Raw genomic sequence first — 17267 nt, 5'->3', positions numbered from 1 at the left:
TTTTCCGAGACCTAATACTACTTTGTTTTTTCTCGCGTGTTTTCAACCGATATTTTTATTTGGTATGAATATCCAATATGTCTTTAGTCTAATAAAAATATTTTATATCTAGATAATGATTGGATAGCTAATTACGAGCCGCTAAAGTTTAACAAAAGTAGGTACAAAACACGATAAAAATCTTAACTAAGAAATTGGTTGAAAAATGAAATGTGTTAGTGGATTGTTTTTAATATAATTTAAAAACATCTCTAGCTTCTAATTATCTCTTCTTTCCAATGATAATAACTATATCACTTGTAGTAATTAGATATTGGATTTTGCCTAAAATTTAAAGTTTAGTGAAGAAAATGGGAAAATAATACAAAAATTATCCATAGAAAGTTTCTTCAAACATAGCCATCTTTTCTGATATACTGCTTTTCATAGTTTTTTTACATGATTTATTTCAAAATCAAATCAAAAATAATAACCGCATAGAAAAAAAATACTTTTTTTTTATGCGGCTTGATTTTTCGGTTGCCTATGATGAAAGAAAGAAAGAAAAAAAAACATTTATTTGGTTCCAACTTAAAATATAACACATAGAATCAGATAACAAAAAACAGATACAAGTTAGAACCAAAACTGGCCGCCGCTCAGCATGTGTCATGCTCTGGAGTGGTAAATAAAACCCAGAACACGACGCTGTTATTCTGCGGTGACCATTTTTGGGGAGAGCTGGGCAAACATGAGACAATACACAAAAACAAACAAAAGAGAAAAAACAAAATAAAAAAAAATACAATATTAAAGGAAAGAAAAAAAAAAGTAAATGGATTATGCCCAACATTATCCGTCATGACGCTGACAGGAGGGCGCTACCATCACGTACGGGTTTTAGTAAAATTTGGCGAAAATGCACAGGTATACCGCCATCAACAAAGAAGAAGAAGTTGTTGTTTATGACATTTGCAAGAGGGCGCCACCATCAATTCGAATACATACTAAAACCACAGAATAATAACAAGTACTATGTACGCTAAAACTTAAATTACATTATTTATAAAAATTAATAAAAAACAACAAGTAGGTACAACTTCACTTTAATTCGGAGATCGCGGCAACAACAGTAAATTTTATTTAAACGAAAAGCAACAACATGGCCGTTGCTATAAGTCACAGTCCACTGAAATAACATTAAAAGTTAAAAAAAAAAAACAATAAAAAAATCAATCAAGTCATGTCAATCATCCGTCAAGTGTCAACATTTTATTTTTACTGCCGTTTGAGTGGGTGATTTTTAGTATTACAATAAATAAAAAAATCATGTGCATGAGCATGCGCTGCCACGCAGATGGAAAGTGACGTGGCAAAAAGTTTGGAGCACAGAACTTCATGGGACAGGGGCACCAAACGTTTTCCCCTCGCCGTAAGCATTCAGGGCCTCCGTCGGTGCTGGAGTTACAATGTTCATACACGTGTCGCGCATAACCTAGACGTGAGTACATTTTGACCATTTGACTTCTGTAACTCTATTATGTGAGTTTTAAGCTTGTTTCTTAATGTACTCTTAATTTTCAGGGCGCGCATTGGCAGTTGTAGGTCATTCCAGCACCGCGTGGCTGCGAATCTAAAGGATCCCCTGAAAGCCACAGTTCGATGTTGAGGAGTGAGAAAGGTGTGTGTGCACATTCTTTTATTATATCTGTTGCTATCCTGTGCCCAAGTCAACTTCTCATACAGATAAATTGGCCTTTTTGTGTTAATGACTCCAAAAAGCATGATGGTCAAGTGCAGCTGCCTGCGCGCTTCCATTCTCATCAAGTTTGCCGAATTTAGAAAAGGGGACACATGTGTCCTCGGGGGAATATGAAAGCAGAAACGCGCACAAGAGTTTTGAACTCTCTGTATGAGTCTTGCAGTCCTTGCATGGAGGCATGGTCCGTAAACCGTGTCACAGTAATTAAGCTTTGACAGTACCAATGCCTCACAAAGTGAAATTCGAAGCCTTTCATACAAGTACGGTCTAATACCATACAACAACCTCAACCGATAGAAGCAGGTCCGAACGCAGTCAGCTATATGGCTCTCGAATCTCAAGTGGCCATCCATAATGAGACCCAGGTTCCTGGCCTTATCCACTATCTCAACTGGCTCCCCGTTTATGTTTATGATGCAGCCGTAATCACAAGCAGACTGGCAGCTGACGGAATCGTCGGTTCGGGTGGGCTTAAATATTTTAAACTACCCTCATATTGTCATAATGTTACACTGTAGTGGCGGTACCTCGACACACAGTATTCGTATCCGTACTTGACATGTAACTCATATAAAAATGTCGCGTTGAGATCCGTGTTTATCTATTTTAGTTGAAATGGAACGCGAAAATTTAAAACCTTATATTTCATCATAATAGCCGAACATAATATCAAAAAATTCATCGATGTTACTAAAAAACAATAACAGAGAAAGTATAGTCTAAAATTGTATACAATGATCAAAAATATTTTATTCAATGTTGATCAATATATTTTACCAATATTTTGAATACCTGCACAGACAGACATTCACATATAGGTAGGTACTCGGACACACACTTAAAAAACTGTTTATAAGCTCACTTAGACACACGAATATCGTCAGCCTAATTTTCAAACTGCTTTATGTCCTTTTTTGCAAACTTTACAAGAGGAAATAACAGTTTATTTTTCATAGTTATGGTACTAATAATTGAAGTATAATGAATGTACTAATTGAAATATAATCATTATATTTCGATCTGCGTAAATTAAAATCGAGTCAACATTCCCGTAGGCAGTTATGTTAGAATTGGCAGCGCTTCGCATCTGTATTCTGAGCGCGCTTTGGTATCGGGCGGCGGGAGGCGCGTTGTCTCGCTCTAATGCTCAAGGTCGTTCGGCCATGTAATCGCCTTAATTTTGTAGTTGAGCACTAGATACTTTAACGTTGTGATTTCAGATAATTACAAATTTGAGGAAATTAAATAGTCTCAATACTCCTTAATTTAAAGTTTGCTATTCATTGTTCACTTGTCCATTAGATTATCTTTTGATCAAGCATAATAATAAGAATATTTATTTTTGGTTAATATTGGCGAACATTTCATGGGTCAAATGTCATTTGGGCGAAAAGTAAGATGTCAAAAGATTCTGTTGGTCAAACGTTCATTGGCGTGCCGTTCTCTTGGCGAACGCTTCATGGGTAAAGTGATCTTTGGGCAAAAAGTTAATGGGTTAAAGATTCTGTTGGCGAGTAGTTCAATGGTCAATCGATTGTTGGTGAACGGTTTCACAATCTCGCATACCTGCGCTCGGCTGTCGCGCTAGGGTTGTTTTGTCATGTGTTGCGTTTATTTCGTTATGATAGAAAAATGTAACTTTTAATACTATGGAAGAAAGACAATAACAGATATCCACATTATCCACGTATAATTTATTATGTAGTTATGTTTAGTACGTTATTATTATAGTAATAGTTTGCAAACAAATACACGAGAAAGAAGTAGTATGACGTAGTATGTAGTTGGGTGGTTGACACTATTATCCAATAATTCCTAAAACCTCTTTAAAACACTTAGATATTCCTCATAATTAAGTTGGTTTTCAATTTGTCAACGTTAAATGAACTATTGAAATACAAATAAATGCCTTACTTACCTCCCGGAATCAATTGGTAGGTAGTTAAAAAAACGAAAATTTAGTTTTTAATGTTGAGTGTAAGCAACCATCTACTTACAAATCTACTTTACAAATTTTGTCTGTAATTCTTTTTATTTGGTAAATAAATGAAAAAAAAAAACAAGTGTTATAATACCCGTTTTTAGGGTTCCGTACCTCAAAAGGAAAAAACGGAACCCTTATAGGATCACTTTGTTGTCCGTCTGTTTGTCTGTCAAGACCCTTTATCTCAAGAACGCGTGGACGTATCAAGCTGAAATTCACATGAAATACTCAAGTCTATTGTCCCTTTAAGCTGTGAAAATATCAAACTTCTAAGCCAAGCCAATCAAAAGATACAGCCGATTATGTCGATATTTTCAACAAATTTTCGACACTCGCAAAGGAATCAAAACCTACAGGATACTTCCCGTAAACTCAGAATCTTGAAATTTGGCATGAAGCATTGTCATATAATGCAAATATAGGAAAAATTGCGAAAATTACATTCTTTTTAGTTATTAATATAATAAAAATATTTTAATAAAATGAAACCTACTACCTTATTTCTCACGAACGAATAAAGGTATCCAATTGAAATTTATACCAAATACCTAGGTCTATTGTCCCTTTAAGCAGTGAAAAAATCAAACTTCTAAGTTAACGCGATCAAAAGATACAGCAGTTTATACCGACACCTTAGACGAATTTCCGTCACACGCTAGGGAATCAAAACCTACAAGGTACTTCCCGTGTACAGTGTCAAACGGGATGGAAACTAAATTATTTTTTCGTCGAGAGTTTTTTTTTCCAGGTAGGTCACCAATTTTTTTAAAATAGTGGGGATATTTTTTCACTAGTCGCCCTAACTCAAAGATATACATACACGTCACAGTGAGAACCTTTAAGTGCACAAATATCTGCCTGCATGATTGTCTCGGAGCTGTGTGTGTTATGATCCTAAGGCAGCGTTTCTGCAGGATTAGTACGGTTTGTACGTTAGTAGCGTTGCCCCACAGTACCACTCCGTACCTTATCCAGGCTGCGGCATGACTATGATACGCGGTAAGTGCACACTCTACGTTTGTACCCTTTCTGAGTTCGCGCAGCGCATATGAGAATCGACTCAGTTTACCCACTAAAGTATCAACATGATTCTTCCAACTTAGAGTCGCGTCTATAGAGATACCCAGCAGCTTAAAGTCTTTGACTTCCTCGATGTTTTGTCCATCGTGAGTTAAATTAAAGGATATTCCCGATCCAAACCAAATTGATGCAGTTCCGGCCATATCAATATGATATGGCCGGAACTGCATCAATTTGGTTTTCTCAATATTTAGTGTTAAGCCTATATCTTTTAAATGTGATTTAATTTCATGAAGTGCTTCTGTTAATGTGTTATTCAGACTGCTCAAATTATCGTAACTGCAAGAGACCAAGAGTGTTGCATCGTCTGCAAATAGTACCACTTTGTGGCGTACCGCAGAGGGAAGGTTATTGATGTAAATTAAGAAAAGTAAACATCCGAGCACGCTTCCTTGTGGTATAGTCCCTGATACTAGCCCTGCAGGAGAGCGAACCTGACTAATAACGCGCGTTGTTTCGTGATAATGTTGCACTTCAACAAGTTGCTTTCTTTGGCTTAAATGGGTGAATATCCCAAGCACGTTTTTTACGCGGCGGAGCTGAGAATCGATGGGAGAAATGTAACTAGAGCGATGAGCGATGATTTTTTTTCTGTATATAGTTTAAACAGCGTTTTACACGATAGCAAAGTCTTCAGGACAATAGGTAGTTATTTTATGTACTAAAAAAAATTTCAAAGACCCAAAATCTAATAGCGGTGGCGTGTCCTAACTCTATTAATTCTACTCATAAATTGTGTTATTCCTTCTTTCTCGGGGATTCTAGTAATTTAAGAATAGTATAGCCATAAAATACATTAAATAAGACTTCCAAATGATATGAAAGAAATGTGATATTTCATAATTTAAGTGTTTTAAATAGCCTTTCAAAACTGTCCCACGAAAAAAAGCAATTACAGTGGCTCAATTTCGACACTCTCTTACATCTCCAAAGAAGCTTTGAGAGACGTAGAGTTCTTCTTCCCTGCATCACACAGCTGTGTCCTCCTGATCGGGCTATAAAGACTTGCGACTTGTGGTATTGTTTTTTCTAGCAGACCCGTAAATATTTGAATCAGCGGCACAGGAATACAAAATTTTTCAATTTCGCTGACAAGTGTATGAGTGAAAGCTACTTACTTAGATGCTAAACGATTCTTTAACATGATTAAAGTTTGGTGTTTTGTTGTATCAGAAATTATTGATCAGAATTATAGTTTTCTTTATAATTTGAATTTTGTTACAGTTTTTTAATTCCGGTGGCGCAATTTCGGTGGCTCCGGTGGCAAATCTATTGCCAGGATTGGTCTTATTGGCTCTGGAGCATTGTACCTAGGTCTACTAAGGTATCAGTCATAACTACAATATCGTCAGTTAATCGAAGTTGTGTGATGTACTCGCCGTATCTTGATACTGAGCTCGGTCTAGCTCAGAAGCTTGAAAACCTCTAAGTGGGAGGTAGTGAAGACTTTAAGAGATTATGGTGTCTCCAACTCTGAACCCTCGCAGCAATCAGATAAGTTTCGAGTTGTGATCTTGGGGGACGGCTGATATGATGAAGTTTTCATACAAATACTTCAGAAGTTGCATGTTCGTTCGTTCGTTTCAGCCAAATGACGTCCACTGCTGGACAAAGGCCTCCCCCAAGGTTTTCCATAATGAACGATCCTGCGCTGCCCGCATCCAGGCTCTTCCCGCGACCTTTACCAGATCGTCGGTCCAAGTTCTCGAGTGGCGACCACGGGCTGGAAGACGTAGCGTGGGCAGGCCTCCCCTAGTAGGAGGCCTGCCCACGCTACGTCTTCCAGCCCGTGGTCGCCACTCGAGAACTTTCCTGCCCTAACGGCCATCGTCTCTACGAGCTATGTACCCCGCCCACTGGCACTTGATTTTAGCAATTCTGCGAGCTATGTCGGTTACTTTGGTTCTCCTGCGGATCTCCTCATTTCTGATTCGATCACGCAGGGAAACTCCGAGCATAGCCCGCTCCATCGCCCTTTGGGTGAATGTGAGCCTTCTTATGAGGCCCATAGTAAGCGACCACTGATTTCATAAGCTCAGTTGTGATTTCATTATCTCCTGGTTCATACCTTGTTGTTTTTAATAGGGCATTCTAATCTCGCTCAAGCTTAAGTCTAGGATATTTTCGCTAAAGTGTCGGGATAATCTCGATCTTCAGCCTAATTACTAGTAGTGCTTCTTAATCTCTCCTAGCAGCTTAGGCATTTACCAAAATGGTTCTGCTATCCTCATTATTCATGTTGGTATATTCAATTTGGTCCTCGCAAATACATACTTTCGATTTATTACAAAAAATCGTCTCTATAATACACTTTGTATCAGCGTGAGGACTTAGATAGCTATTTATACATCGATACTAAGCAGAATCTTAAAAACAGATGAGAATTGTTCTGAAACAGCTAAAATTTCCCTAGTCTCGTAGGTAGCAATCTATTCTGCCACTCGAGCTGAAAATTCGTGGGATTTTGGAGCTGAATTGGCACTGGTCGTGGCTTAGACTTCATCAGTCGACATCTTTTGAGCATTCGGCATTCTTCTATTTCGGTGATCACTTCTTCTTCTTCCTCGGTCCCTCACTGATGAGGATCGCGACCGCAGATAGTGTTCCTCCATAGACTGCGGTCATAAGCTGTGTGGTGATGGGATAATGCACATGTGATTAAATTGCCTGTTCGTCTAAAAATGATTACTACATTTTGATTTTTGCAGTACTATTAGGGTGCAGCTCAGTACGCTTTTACAGTTCTGGCATGTTTTGTTAGGCCTTCTCTCTCCATGAGGCTGGCTGGATTTAGTCCTCCGTTTCTTAATTGTACTACTTTCATTTAACTCACAAATATGTAATGTGTTAGTTCAGTAGCTGGTATAGATCTAGAAATATCTTCATACTTAATCTCCAGTTCGCATGGTCTTTAGCGAATAATTAGTTGCGTAATTCTGAGTGTAGGATAGGTATGATACCATCATGAAAACTTGGCTAGCCTGGACCAACATTTTTACTTATGGAAGATAAACCTAACACCAACCTGGGGCAGTTGGTCGCCCTCCCGGGACTAGAGTTGGTTTCTGGGTTTGAGGGTCATGTATGATGTCTTTGTGATGAGTCTAGAATAACGGGGCTGTTGGCGGCTAGAGCCAGAAAGTTTTGAATTTGTTCTCTATGGAGGGATTTTGCCGTTATCACCATGCTTAGCAGGCTGGTTGGTAGTTCCAGTATGGTAGTATAATACCTGGAAAGATGCTGCAGCCCACCCTCCAGTATTTTGATTGCTTAGTCGGCTCTTACGACTCACATGGGAAGATCTGATGCTTTTTAGGGTCACAACACAGGCCTGAATATTGTTTTTAATTATAAACATCTTTACTGGATAATAATACTTACTTGATTACAAATAAATAAGAAATTTGAAACAATCATCCATAACATTCCGAATTCCGCTGTATAAATAAATTTCGGTGGATTGGTTCTTAATTCCGGTGGCTCAAATACAATTTCGGTGGCTCTTGAGAATTTCAAATTAATATATCTCGAGAAGTATTAATAATATTTTGATCTCTACCATATCATTGAATAATACAAGTTATTTACTATTAAATCTGCCACAAAATAGTTTTGGAAAGTTGAAATTAAAATTCGCCACCGGAATTAGGCAAAAAATCGAGTTTGTTGATATTCACCCAAATATGAGGCGAGCCATTATTTTGCTACCCCACGAATTCCGACGGATTGTAACTTTTGTAAGAGTACACTGTAGAGGACCCTGTCATAAGCTTTGGACAAATCCATAAAAATTGCTACGACGCACATATTTTTGTTTAGAATTTCGAGTACTTCTACAACAATATCAAATACAGCCGAAGTCGTCGAGCGGTTCTTGCGAAATCCATGTTGGTTTTTGTTGAAAACGTTATTTTTTTCTAAGAAGTGATACATTCTTTGGCATATAATTTTCTCAAATAACTTTGATATTACTGACAGGAGTGCGATGGGGCGGTAATTTGAAGGATCTGACTTATCGGCCTTTTTGAATATAGGTTTGATAACAGCTAGTTTAAGAGATTCTGGAAATTTACCCTCACTATAAGATTGGTTAATTAGCAATGTTAGGGGTTTTACAAATTCGTCAATACAGTGCACTAGGAGCGTAGCCGGAATCTCATCGTGGCCAAAAGTGTTATTTCGTTTTAAGCCTAGGATAGCTTTTTTTACCTCTATATTAGATACGCTGCCCAAGTAAAATGAGTTGAGCAAAGAGTTTGCACTGTAGTAGTGTGTTTGATTGTCAACAGGGTTTATAGATCTATAGTAGGTATTAAATATATTTGCAATCTCAGTTAGGCAGGTAGTAATGTTATTATTGACATTCAAAGTAATGTTTTCGTGTTTTTGTTTATTTAATTTTAATTTTTCGTTGATCATACTCCACATTGTTTTATATTTATTCTTAGAGGATTTTATTCTATGTATATTCGATTTTCTTTTTTCTGTACTTATAATTTTCTTTAGTATTTTACAATATAATTTTGAGTAATCAACCAAAATCCTGTAGCGCGAGATGGGCAGCAGCGTCTGCGTGCGAAACATATAAAAAACTGCGCTCGCCAACCCGCCTGCCAAGCGTGGCGAGTACTGGCAATTCCCCCACAATGAAATACACAAAAGCAACCAGGCCCCCAGTCTCCGGTGGCCCCGCTGTTCCTGGCTACGGTAGCGGTCAGGGTGACAGCGGGGCGGGGGGTGCTAAGAATCTCCGGAGGCGGATTGGCTACCCACACCAACGACGACTGGCCCTGGTAACGCATAATATACGCACATTGAGGACTGACGAAAGGCTTATAGAGCTGGAAGATGAAATGAGTAGGTTGCAATGGAGCATCATGGGACTATCGGAAGTCCGACGAGAGGGCGAGGACACGATCACCCTGAAATCCGGCAACCTACTCTACTACCGGGAGGGCGAACAACTGTCCCAAGGTGGTGTCGGGTTTCTCGTCCACAAGTCCCTCACTAACAACATCGTCACCATCGGAAGTGTGTCGAGCAGGGTTGCATACCTGATACTCAGAGTATCTAAAAGATACTTGTTGAAGGTAATTCAGGTATACGCACCGACCTCTACACACCCAGATGAGGAAGTAGAGGCTATGTATGAGGACATAAGTAGGGCCATACATACTACTAAAACCTACTTCAATGTTGTTATGGGGGACTTCAACGCAAAGCTGGGCATGCGAGGTGATGATGAGCTGAGAGTGGGGCAATTTGGATGTGGGCAACGGAACCCCAGGGGACAGAGGCTGGCCGAATTTCTGGAGAAGGAGGACCTCTTTGCCATGAACTCCTTCTTTCAGAAGCCGCCTCACAGGAAGTGGACCTGGATAAGTCCCGATGGTTCCACGAAAAATGAGATTGACTTCATCATGACCACAAAGCGACGAATATTTAGCGATGTCTCCGTGATCAACAGGGTGAAAACCGGAAGTGATCACCGAATGGTCAGAGGCATACTAAATATTAACGTCAAGCTAGAAAGGTCCCGTCTGATGAAGTCTACGCTCCGACCCATAAATTCCCATATTCACTGCCCCGAGAGCTTTCAGCTCGAGTTATCAAATCGCTTTGCATGTCTGGAAAACTGCGAGTCAGTGGACGAGATTAATAACGGGTTCGTTGAAACTGTCCAAGCAGCTGGGTCTAAATTCTTCAGACCTCGTCGCAAAAACAGGCCGCAAAAGTTGACCGACCACACCCTCAACCTCATGCAAGAACGACGCCTAATGACACTGCAGACCTCCGTTGACGCTAAGGCATATAGGCAGCTCAATAGACAGATAAGGAAGTCCTTGCGACACGATATTCGCAACTTTAATACCAACAGTATTAAAGAGGCGATAGAGCGGAACCAAGGCTCCAAAGTGTTCGCAAGAGACAACTCTATTGGGGAAAGCCAGCTGACTAAGCTAACGGCGGCGGACGGTAGTGTAACGTCAACAAAAGCCGAGGTTCTGGGTGAGATCGAGAGGTTTTATGGACAGTTATATACCTCAGTCACCAAACCTGTTGATAGCTCAACCACAGATCCAAGAGCTAAACTAACTCGACACTATACCGAAGATATCCCGGACATCAGCCTATACGAGATTAGGATGGCTCTCAAACAGCTAAAGAACAACAAGGCACCGGGTGATGACGGAATAACATCGGAGCTTCTGAACGCGGGTGGAACACCGATACTGAAAGTCCTTCAGAGACTCTTTAACTCCGTCTTACTCCAGGGAACTACGCCAGAGGCATGGAACAGAAGCGTGGTGGTGCTCTTCTTCAAGAAAGGTGATAAGACCTTGCTGAAGAATTACAGACCCATCTCGCTTCTGAGTCATGTCTACAAACTGTTTTCGAGAGTCATCACGAACCGTCTCGCGCGTAGGTTCGATGACTTCCAGCCTCCCGAACAAGCCGGATTCCGAAAAGGTTATAGTACCATAGACCACATCCATACGCTGCGACAGGTTATACAGAAGACTGAGGAGTATAACTTGCCACTATGCTTGGCGTTCGTGGACTATGAGAAGGCCTTCGATTCGATTGAGACTTGGGCAGTGTTACAATCTCTCCAGCGGTGCCGTATTGACTATCGGTATATCGAGGTGCTGAAGTGCTTGTACAAAAACGCCACCATGTCGGTCCGAGTACAGGAGCAGAGCACGAAGGCGATTCCACTGCAGCGAGGCGTTAGGCAGGGAGATGTTATATCTCCGAAACTGTTCACCGCTGCATTGGAGGACGCTTTCAAGCTCCTGGAATGGAAAGGATTCGGCATAAACATTAATGGCGAGTACATCACTCACCTTCGGTTTGCCGACGATATTGTGGTCATGGCAGAATCGTTGGAAGATCTTGGCACAATGCTCGAAGACCTTAATCGAGTTTCCCAACAGGTAGGCCTGAGGATGAACATGGATAAAATGAAGCTTATGTCGAATATCCATGTTGCGCCCTACCCAGTTTCAGTTGGGAGCTCAATTCTCGAGATTGTCGACAAGTATGTCTACCTCGGACAAACGATCCAGCTAGGTAGGTCCAATTTCGAGAAGGAGGTCAATCGTCGAATCCAACTCGGCTGGGCAGCGTTCGGGAAACTACGTAACATCTTTTCGTCCAAAATACCCCAATGCCTGAAGACGAAAGTCTACAATCAATGTGTGTTACCAGTGATAACTTATGGCTCGGAAACGTGGCCTCTCACTATAGGCCTTATACAGAAGCTCAAAGTTGCACAGCGTGCTATGGAGAGGGCTATGCTTGGTGTTTCTTTGCGAGATCGAATCAGAAATGAGGAAATCCGTAAACGAACTAAAGTCGCTGACATAGCCCGACGGATTAGCAAGCTGAAGTGGCAATGGGCAGGGCACATAGTGCGCAGAACTGACGGCCGATGGGGCAGCAAGGTTCTGGAATGGAGGCCGCGTACCGGAAGGCGCAGCGTGGGACGTCCACCTACAAGGTGGACCGACGACATCGTAAAGGTGGCAGGGAGGCGCTGGATGCAGGCCGCTACCAATCGATCAATGTGGAAAGCATTAGGGGAGGCCTATGTTCAGCAGTGGACGTCCTATGGCTGACATGATGATGAATCAAATCAAATCAAATCAAATCATTTATTTTGCGAAAATGGGTTTACATCAGTAGGTGTTACAATTTTTCAAGTAGGTATCTCCATCTTCCACCTTTAGGCATGCAAAATTATTACTGTAATTGTCATTTACATTCATTAACAAAATATAATTCACATTTATAAAAACTAATGTCAGACAACTCAGGGTCAATAATTACATTAATGTCAAGTCAAAAATAATAAATTAAAAATACTAAAATTACCCATATAATGTCAACTACATTGTACTGGGTATGTCAAAAGAATTAGATTTGGACTACATAGGTACATTACAAACACATGAAACTGTCCAGGAGGAATTCGCTAATCGAATAATACGCCTTATCTACCAACAACTTATGAAGACATTCCCTGAACGAGAATAAGTCCTCCTTATTTCTTATACCCTGTGGCAGTTTATTATAAATACGGGGTGCCATTCCTGAAATATTTTTCGTAAAAAGAGTCGTTTTGTGGATTTGTGCGCATATCCTGTTTTTGTGACGTTTGCTGTTATGAGTAGGAAACATACAACAAACAACATGATGATTTTGAGTATGTTTTTAAGGACTCGTTTTCGAATTTAGTTAAAGAGGTAGCGTAGGATTCGCTTATGATAGCAACTCTTTCTTATACCTTTAGTAATCCATTTTGTTTTTCGTGTACTTTTTATTATAATTGTTTTGTGCGGTATGTATTTGTCTAATAATGCTTTTATTTTGGTATGAAATACATTATAATTTATATTAATATCATTTTTTGGAATTAATAAGTTATGCCAAGGAATTGTTTGCAATTCGGATTTGAAATGAGACATGTAATTATTGCTAAATATCCGTTTTTTTATTTTGTGTCCAATTTTATTATCACATATTTTGCTGTCTAGAGAGATTTTTCCAATCAAGGAGTTATGATCTGATAACTGGATTTTTTTAACCTCTGACTGTATACTTACATTTCTACTAACTATAATCTGATCAATGCACGTTGAGCTATTTGGTGTTTCACGTGTAGGTGTATTAATTAAACATTTCAGACCAAATGAATTCAATATATTAATGAACCGGCACGCGATAGGGGCGTTTTTTGTTATATCTATATTAATGTCTCCAGCTATGATTATTTGTTTTTTAATTGAATGTTTTGTGATGTGGTTTAGCAAAGACTGTATTTGTGTAAAGAACTTTTCTATCTCTCTATCTGTGCGGTAGATGGATATTATTAGAAAATTATATTCCACTAATTCAATGGCACATAATTCTACGACAAATTCTTCCGTAAATGCTTGTATGTCTAATCTTTCTTTAGTTTTAATATTATGGCGTGTAAATATTGCAACTCCACCATGTATATGGTTTTGTCGCAAGTATTTAGCTCGTAAATCATAACCCTCCAATGTATATAATTGATAATTTACAGGTTTTAGCCAATGTTCACTTAGCATAATTATATCAATGTCATCATATTCGTTCAAAAAAATATTTAGATAATCAATTTTATTAGTAAGGCATTGGATGTTTTGGCATAAAATTGTACAATGTTTAGGCACGAAAGGAATGATTTTTTATTATTATCTATAATTTTCTGATCTGTGGTTGCTGAACAGTCAGAAGTGTCACTTAAGTTACAGTCATCTTTTAATGCAGTATCATAATATGATATTGTCAGAATTTGTTCATAAAGGTCATCTACAATTACTTTAATACCCCTATTATTGATTTTACCATATTTTCTTGTGAACATGTCGAATGTATATTCTATATTTTTGTTAGAATCTAGAATAAAACAGTAATGATAAATTAAATTGTCCTGATATAAAAGACTATTGAATCTTTCAATTCGCATGTTGAACATATTATTTGAATGGTAGTTAAGTTTGAATGTTGGCAAGCAAATTATTATATTTGTCTGCTGAACAGTTAAGAGTTTTTGCCTAATTTCATTAACTAAATGTACATAATTTTTTGTAATATTAAAATCTTTTTCTCCTAACATAATAACACAAAAATCGTTTAAGGTAAAATGTTTTAGTTTTTGTTGTAGTCCATTGAGTACCTGACTTATGTCAGCTCCGGGCATACGATAGTGACACATATCCAGGTGTTCTAAACGGCTTCTGACTATTCTTGCGGGTTTGTGTACTTATCACGCACATTTTACTCTTTCTGGAGTCGAGGTTGTTTGGATCCTTCTTGCATTAATGGATTTGGTGATCATGTTCATGGGGTGTGGTGATGTTCTGATTGGGTGAGTTTTCGCAGGCAGTTCCTCAATTTTGCCATTTGAAGAGCTTTTTAAACAGTCTTTGTTAACGCTTTTCTTATTATTTAGCTTGGTGAGTCTTGTGATGGGTGTTGATGCATTAGAAATATTATTTCTCGTGCTATTATTGAGATCATCTATACCAAAAGTCTTGTATAGTTTTATGATTTTATCTCGTTCTTCAATTTTCCTAATTAGTGCCATATTTGTTGTATTCAAGTTGTCAATTTCATTATTTGCTATTATTAATTCAGCTTGCAATCTTTTTATTTCGTCCTTTAAATCAGTGATTTCATTTCTTTCAGCTGTCGCGTCTGGTAGGCTATGCGAAGTTTTGTTAAAGCTTAACGCAGAGGCATCATTTGTAGATAAATACGACGTTGATAAATCAGGCAAAGAAGCCTATTTTCTTGGTTTTCGTAATGTGATAAAGCTTCTTTCAGGGTCTGTATTTTATTCTGTATTTCATATAATGCAAATATAGGAAAAATTGCGAAAATCACATTTTTTTAGTTATATAATATAATAAAAATATTTTAATAAAATGAAACTTACTACCTTATTTCTCACGAACGAATAAAGGTATCAAATTGAAATTTATACCAAATACCTAGGTCTATTGTCCCTTTAAGCAGTGAAAAAATCAAACTTCTAAGTTAACGCGATCAAAAGATACAGCAGTTTATACCGACACCTTAGACGAATTTCCGTCACACGCTAGGGAATCAAAACGTACAAGGTACTTCCCGTGAACTCAGAATCTTGAAATTCGGCACGAAGCAACGTTATATAGTACAGATAAAGGAAAAATTGCGAAAATGATAAATTTGAAGTTACATAAAATATTAAAATATTATTTTTGCTTACATGACATAAAATATTTTTTTAATAATTATAAACTTACTACCTACCCTTTTTCACATGAACGCGTAGAGATATTAAAGTTGAAATTCATATCAAACACTTCTTAAATCTAATTGCCTCTAAACTGTGAAAAATTCTAAATCAACGCAACAATTCAAAACGCTCTAAAACGATGACTATAAAATGTTGTAAATAAATAACTTTAATAAAATAACTTTTACAAGGTACTGGCCTACTATTTTAGTTATATTATAAAATAAAAAATATTAACTATGTTGACTCTCACGAAATTACCATAACTATGATTGTTCTAAACTGAACGGTTTGCGCGAGAGTCACTTCCAAAGTATTAAAATGTGTCCCCTCTCTGTAAGTTCCAAAATAAGATAATATTAAAACTAAAAAAAATATATGATGTGCATTACGCATTACCATGCAATTGGTTTGAACGATATCTAGTAAGTAATTTGATTTAATACGTCATAAATTGTAAACCGCTACGTTTGTACGGCGGAACCCTCGGTGTGCGAGTCCGACTCGCACTTGGCCGGTTTTTTCCTTTCCACTGACGATATGTTACACTTTCTTCGGCCCAACAAAATGTTCCATCTATTATGCCAAGACTCTAGGGAATTTTGAGATAGTGGCACTTCCGATCTATGACTATCAATAACTGACCACATAGATGGTGGGAATTGGGGTGCTTGTCGTGACAATGTCATCTTAGAACTAACCTGTTTTGAAATCCTCGCTGCCCCTCTCACGTTGTGACGCGCCCCGCGACGCATCGACAGCCCTAGCACCGAGCACGGAGATTTTGACAACCCTACGGCTGCGCGGCCGCACGCCGCACGGACCGAGCTAATATAAGAGACGGCGGCGACCGCGGGCGCCTAGCCCCAATCAGCCCCAATCCGTCCCCCGGACACGGCCTGAGCCGAGGTCCGAGCCTACCGTGGCGCCCTCAGGCCGCGTCCGTAGTCCCCCTCGATCGGGCCCACTAGAGTGAGCCCGCCGTAGGCTGGACTTTGGTCCAACACCGCGGTGGGCAACCCTCTAGTTGGGTTCGCCACTGATCGGGCGCCTTATGCGCTCGATACGGCCCGATCGCGAACGTCGGTCTGCGACCGACGCGGACGAGCCTGGGCTTCGCTTCGCGAAGCCCACACTCGGCCTCGTCGGCACGCGCACCGACGATCGCCAAACGGCTAGAGTACCTTCTGTACTCGCCACTCTGCCCGGTGAAGTTGGAAAAGCTCTTCAAGCTACCAGCGCGCGTCCCTTCAAAAAAAAAAAAAAAAAAAAAAGGGCGCCTAGCATTCACTCGGGAGCCATTGCAACAGCCAGACGTTCGCGCGCGCGTCTATCGTTCCCTCGGCTGCATTGCACAGAGTCCCTAGCGAATAGCTATCCACATTGTTCCCACTAACCTTGACTGTTCGACTCTGGCTTGATCCGATACCTCGTCACTAATCCGCGGCGCCATAAAGCGTCGTGTCGAGACGTTCTATCGTTGATAGCCTGCCGGTTCTCGTCCTTACCGAGTAGTGCATGTGATACTCATTCCCGACCTGCGGTAGCAATCCTGCTGCCACCCTTCCTGAACTTCACACCCCCTCACCACGTAGGTCCAACGCCTTTCCCTTTTCATTCCATCTCCTTGGTCCCCACATTACATGGCG

The sequence above is a fragment of the Ostrinia nubilalis genome, chromosome W, assembly GCF_963855985.1.
Source record: "Ostrinia nubilalis chromosome W, ilOstNubi1.1, whole genome shotgun sequence".
Lineage (NCBI taxonomy): Eukaryota > Metazoa > Arthropoda > Insecta > Lepidoptera > Crambidae > Ostrinia > Ostrinia nubilalis.
The sequence above is the reverse complement of the archived record's forward strand: the minus strand, read 5'-3'. Positions refer to the sequence as shown.